Here is a 6,040-nt window from a genome sequence, read left to right as displayed (position 1 = left end):
GCACTCACTTTGTAGACCAGGCTGGCCTCGAACTCAGAAATCCGCCTGCCTCTGCCTCCCGAGTGCTGGGATTAAAGGCGTGCGCCACCACGCCCAGCTGACTCCAACTCTTTTTGTTTTCTTCCTGCTTTGGTTTTGAGACAAAATTCTGACTATTTAGCCCAGGCTAGCCTAGAGCTCCAGATTTTTTTCCACTTTTGCCTCGGGGGTATATTCTTGCCACCACACTCATGAATCCCCTTTGGTTCTAGTAGTTCTAGAGCTTTCTCATGGCCGAACCTCACTGGGAATCTTTGATGCTTTGTGGGCTCCTTTTCATGGTCCCTACTCAGGAAACCCACCTAGGAACAGAAAAGCATATAGGAGATGGGAGAACAGGAGGGACCAGACCTGGAGGCTATCCTGTTCTCACCCAGGGCTCCCCTGGCCTGACCCCAGGGTTGTTAGAGAACCTGGATGGAGACAGGCAGTTCCAAGCTCCTGCCCCACCTTCAAAGCTGTACTGAACTGCAGCTTCTTCTCCACCCAGATTCCTGCAAGACCTTGCACCGGGAAGCCTTCCTAGCGCCCTTGCTGGGCTGGTGCTCTAGCCCTACCAGTCACTGCTCTGCTAACTTCCTGACAAATGATAAATGATAAAGGGAACAGAGGGAGCCAGTAATTAGAGGAGTGACTTCCCGTTCAGGACTGTCACGAGAAAGGAGAGATAGGCAGAGTTCCATCAAGGTCTGTCCCCACTGCTCTATCCTGCTCTCTTAAGTCTGAAGTCGCTGTAAGGAACTTGAAGTGGCTGACATCGAGGGGATGTCCCAGGAAGAGGGGACAACATGTAGGAAAGTCAGACTGCTGCTCTCAGAGCAATGAAGGCTCCAAGTGTGGCAGGGACATGTTTAAAAGATGAGCGTGAGTTGGGGTGTGGCTCAGGTATTGACCTCCGGGATCCATGTATGCCAGGCAGGAGCTCTGTCACCAAGCTATCTATGCACAGCCCCACTGCTTGTCCTTTTAATCTGGAGACAGGGTCTCACTGAGTTGTCCAGGCCAGCTGTGATCTCGTTCTACAGTTCAGAAAGGCATCCCCCTGCCTCAGCCTCCCTAAAAGCTGTTACTATAGGCCTGGGTCATGAGGCATGCATGGGTCAGTATCTGTATTTTCTGCCTTATCTTCAGTGGCCTTTTGGCTCTTGTTCACTCGGGTATGTAACCTGCCATTATTGGGTGCCTATACCCAGTTGAACAATTGTCTCTGCTCTCGGGAATGTGAATAGATCTGTCACCAAGGAAACAGAAAATCAAAACGCAGAGCTGTCCAGGCAGCGTCGAGTACTGCAGAGCCAAGAAGAGTTGGGGGGTGAGAATATGGGTGTCAGAGGAGTCTGGGGACTGAGGGTCCAAGGTAGAGATGGTCAACCAGTGTAGGGTGCTCTCCATGTTCTAAGATTAGCCTTGGGGCTAGCGTGACTATGGCTCTAAGATTAAGAGCAGCAGAGAAGCCGAGAGGAAGTCACCAGCCCTTCAAGGACAGTGTGGATGTGTCCTCATTGACCCCTCCTAGGTGAAGGAAGACCAGCTTTGATGGTTGCAGTGAGGACTGTGACAGGGAGCCACAAATGAAGCAGGGTCCTGACCAACATTGAGCCGTCATGGCTGCTTGGGATCCACCTGTATTAAATCCCTTACATCTGCAGCCTCTCTGCAGTCCTGGATTGACTTCCATTCCTTCACAGAAGAAAAAACCGAGGCTCAGAAAGGAAAAAGAAATGGTCAGAGGTCACACAGCTGCTCAGGGTGTGTGGGACTATAAAGCAGGCACCAGGAAAGAATGAGGAGAGAAGTGACCTAAAATTTCAGTCTCTGGGGCCAGGTAGTCAGGAGTAAGATAGAGGGGAGGGGCCAGAGACATGGGCCCTAAGATAGAGCTGCTTCCTGGGTGCCAGGGTCCCTTTGGGGAGAGACAAAGGCTCTGACTGAGGCAAGGTCCAGAAGCAAGTGGTGACAAGTGACATCAGAGGATGAGATTAGGCTTGGCCCTTCTGTGTGTGAGTGCGTGTGTCTGTGTGTGTGCTTTGCAGGGGTGAACCAAGGTCTTGTGTATGCTAAGCAAGTTTACACCACCCTCTTTGTTACTTTTACATCAAACACTGAGTGTCAGCAGCCCCACAGCCCCATTGTGTGGCATTGGGCTGCCTCCTCCCCTGTGTGGCCTGACCTTGGTCCTGGACTGTAACAGTTTCCTGGCTCCTGTGCGAAGCCTGCCATCTCAGGATCCTCAGAAGCCAGCTAGTCAAGGAGCCTATCTATCTGTGTCTATCAGCCAGTACAGAGCTCTCCCATGGGAACTGGGGTATGTGTGGGGGTATTTACTCCTATGTGGAGGCAGCATCTGGCTTGCAAGGGACTGGGCCACCCTACACCCAGACGCCATGGTTGGGCGCTCTCTCTGCATAGATAGGCTGGCAGCTGGTGGGCACTGAGTGGAGGGGGCCCAGACTGGAGAGAGCCGGCCCTGGCCTGCAGGTGGCCCTGGGGACGGGTTAAGGACCTGCTCTGGGTAGGCAGAGCAGGGGACCAGAAAGCCAATCTCAGGAAGGGAGTGGGGTGTTGAAAAGGGGGTGAGGAAAAGTGAAAGAGTGACTGATGGGTGGGTGACAGGGCACTGGGGTCCAGAGAGCCAACAGACCCCGAAGTAGGCAGAAGGAAAGATGCTGGGACAGAGGGGACAGGAGAAGCTGAGGCAGAGACCACGAGGAGGTGTAGGTTCAGGAGCGCTACGGGGTGGCCAGGAGCCTGGGCCCTCTCACATCCAAGTAGGACAGGAGTTTTCACCTATGGTCCCCAACTCATGCCAACTCAAGTTCCCTTTGCAACGACTTGTTTGGGCAACCACACACCCAGAAAGCAGGTTGGTGGCAGTGGCACCCTGCCCATCCTGATCTCAGAGAGCTGTCTGCCATGCAGGCCTGTGCTCCCTCGATCTATGGTCTCAGGTCACTTGCTCATCTTCTCTGAGCCTCCTAGGAGGTCCCACCTGTGAAAGGGCCTGGGTATGTCATGGCTTAGAGGCCCAGGTCTCAGGGAAGGAGGGAGGGAGTAGGTCTCAAGGCTCCTTTCCTTCCTCCCCTCGCTGCAGGCTAGGAAAGGCATCCGGCCTCCCACACCAGCCGAACTTTGGAGGAGAGCCATCCCCAGACTGGTGGGACCTTGTGCACCCAGGCCAGGTGGCTGAAGCTGGGCAGGTAGATACAAGTGCTGCTTAGCATCCAACACCAAGCAGGGCCGGGCTGGGAGCGCAAGGGTGGCTCACTATCCACAGTTGTTCCGCCTATCCCAGCCGCCCTCCTGTCGGGAACTAGGGGAAAGGTCATAGGCCACCCGCTGTCCCCTGCCCAACACCCCCTGCCCATGCCCCACTGCCACTCACCAAGGGTCAAGGAGGTCTGCCTGCACGGTGGCTCCAAAAGTCTGTGGCGGCAGGGCACCTGTCTGTCCCCGCCCTGGTGGCAGGAAGGTAGGCGGGACCCGGGAGTGGCCCTGTGACAGCACTCAGGAACCACTGCCTGCAGCCCGCAGGACCTGCGCCTTCTACATCCCGCCCCTCTCCTTCCCTCGGGAACAAGTCAGGGGTAGGGCAGAGTCTCCTGCAGTCAGATGTAAGTTAGCCATTACCCCTCACTCTTGCCTTTGGAAATGGATTACATGAGCTCTTCTGTTCAGATGAGGAAAGTGAGGGCTTGAATGAAGCCACACAGCTCTGGGGGGACCCTCAAGCCTTTGGTGTCTGGGCAACAGTAACTTAAACCTGCAGGGCAGGGGATGCTTTTCTGCCCCATCTCACAGATGGGGAAACTGAGACTGGGGAAGGAATATGCTTGTTCCAAGGGAAATGTAACAGGAAGCATGGGCTAGGCCTGGAGTCAGAACCAAACGGGGCAAAAAAAAAAAAAAAAAGTATCCAACAAGTCTTGGAACTCAGACTCTTTTCAAATGGCCTTCTGTGAACAATTCAGCTTTCTGAACTGCAGCTCTTAGCTCTTAGAGATCCCTCTGTGACACAGACCTGCCCCCCACCCCCATTCAGCAGGCAGTGTGCTATGCGGCTCAGAAAACACTACTCAAAGTGTACCTAGAAGATAGCAACTGGTCTCGCATCTCTCACCCTATCCTACCCCAAGCAGTTATCTTTCCATCTTTGGTACAGTTTGAGCCAGTCCTTCTCAGGCTTGCAGAAGCAGCCTGAGGCCTTTGGCCACAGAATCTACATCTACCTGTGAAAGCGGGCCAAGAGAGTCACAGTGTATCTACACAATAGAGGGCTATACAGACAGCTCTTATCACCAGGACACTTTAGCTCTCTAATGAGAGAATCTTCACTCGTGTGCACTGCCTTCCTCTGCCTGATAACCTGGGTGCCACCACCCCTCCCAAGCCCCTCTGTCATGAAACCTCCTGGACTCGATCCCACCCCTGACCCTGCTCCTAGCCTCAGATTCTGTGGCACTTTGGCTGGGCTTCCTCTCGTGGATGTGTCTCCTATTCATACACGTGTCTGTCAGTGCACGTGAAGAGCCTGAACCAAGGCCAAACGTGTTAGCCTCAGGGACATAGGCTTGGCTCTGAAAGTGAAGCCTCCCTAGCAGAGGCTACTCCAGTGCCCTGGAATGCTGTCCTCCCAGGTCCAGTAGGGATTCCTTCCATTCCAACCACCCTCCTTGTGCCCAGCCAGTAGCCAGTCTCTCACAGGTCCTCCACGTGGTACTGCTATTTCAGTGAACCGTTATCAACCCTTGGGGACTCTCTGCTGCTCATCTAATCATTCCAAGTAAGTCCTTTCCCACTGGGGACCAATAAGCTTCAACGCCTTATGGGACTCCTACCAATTTGCCCTGGCTACTTTCAGAAATACCTCTGAGCCACTGTAGTCCACCTTATCCTTCAATGGGACACCCGTTCTGCATGATCCAAGTTTATTCACGAATGTCAAGTGCCACTCCCACTAAGGCACTCTCTTGTCTTGTCTGTAACAGCCACCTGCTTGGGCTGTGTGGGCGTGGCTCACTGTTCACTGCACACGTGAATGGACCCCACCCTGTGTGAGTCCTCCCTGACACTTGCAATCCTTTAGAATGTCCTTTATAGCTTTTGCTTATTTAAAAATCCTTTACTTCTGAATAGTTTCCTCCCAGTTTACAGCCTGCATTTTTGGTGATGGGGATGGACCCAGGGTTTAGGTAGGTACTTTACCACTGAGTCACACCCCCAAATCTTTGAGCAGTTTAAAGGTTACAGAAAGTTTAATGTTTATATGCACAAGCTGGGCTGAGGAACAGGGGCTAAACTCACAGTCTGTTTAGACAAACATGTGCCCCAGGCTGGCCTCAAATTCCTTAACTCCCCAGAGAGGGCCTTGAACGTCTTGAGCCTTCAGCCTCCTGGTTTTATGCAGGGTTGGGAATACAAACCAGAGCTTTGTGCATGCTAAGCAAGTGCTTTACCAACTGGGTTACATCCCCAACAACTCCTCGATTCTGAAGTTACTTTTTGTGCTTAAAGTCAGAGACCTCTCAAGCCAGGTATTGTGGCACACACCTTTGATCCTAGCTAGCACTTGGAAGGCAGAGGCAGGCAGATCTCTGAGTTTGAGGCCACCTTGAACTACAAAACGAGATCTAAGACAGCCAGGACTACATGAGAAACCCTGTTTAGAAAAACCTCAAAAAAAAGAAAGAAAAGAAAGAAAGAAGAGAAAAGAAAGGAAGAAAAAGAAAAGAAAAGAAAAGAAAAGAAAAGAAAGTTATGTCTTCCTTTAGGGGCTTCATTATCAAGTCCAGTTAATTCAACAACTTCAGTTAATAGCTAGCTGTAATCCTGGCACCGTGGGAAGGGCTTAGGATGTACAAGTGAACAAGGGTTCAAAGTTCTGGCCCTTGGCAAACCCACTTTCTAGCAGAGATGAATGCACCAGCAGTTTACCCCTTCATAAAATCACACACACACACACACATATACATATATATATATATATATATATATATACCCATAT

The 6,040-nt window shown here is 52.0% G+C and overlaps 1 protein-coding gene across 4 annotated transcripts in view; it reads right to left on the bottom strand.

Moving 5' to 3' along the window:
• Slc52a3 (solute carrier family 52 member 3) overlaps positions 1-6,040 on the bottom strand; it is a 12,959-nt gene that overhangs the window by 6,134 nt on the left and 785 nt on the right. The window contains exon 1 of one of the 4 annotated variants that reach the window (XM_021153827.1): positions 3,422-3,499. The exons of 2 other annotated variants lie outside the window; for them this stretch is intronic. The gene's annotated coding sequence lies outside the window, so the exon portion shown is untranslated. Of the gene's footprint in view, positions 1-3,421; positions 3,500-6,040 lie in introns of those variants that run through there. One more of the 4 variants, XM_021153851.2, reaches the window with a different exon arrangement.

Source organism: Mus caroli, chromosome 2 (genome assembly GCF_900094665.2).
Source record: "Mus caroli chromosome 2, CAROLI_EIJ_v1.1, whole genome shotgun sequence".
In the NCBI taxonomy this organism is placed as follows: Eukaryota; Metazoa; Chordata; class Mammalia; order Rodentia; family Muridae; genus Mus; species Mus caroli.
The sequence above is the reverse complement of the archived record's forward strand: the minus strand, read 5'-3'. Positions and strand labels throughout refer to the sequence as shown.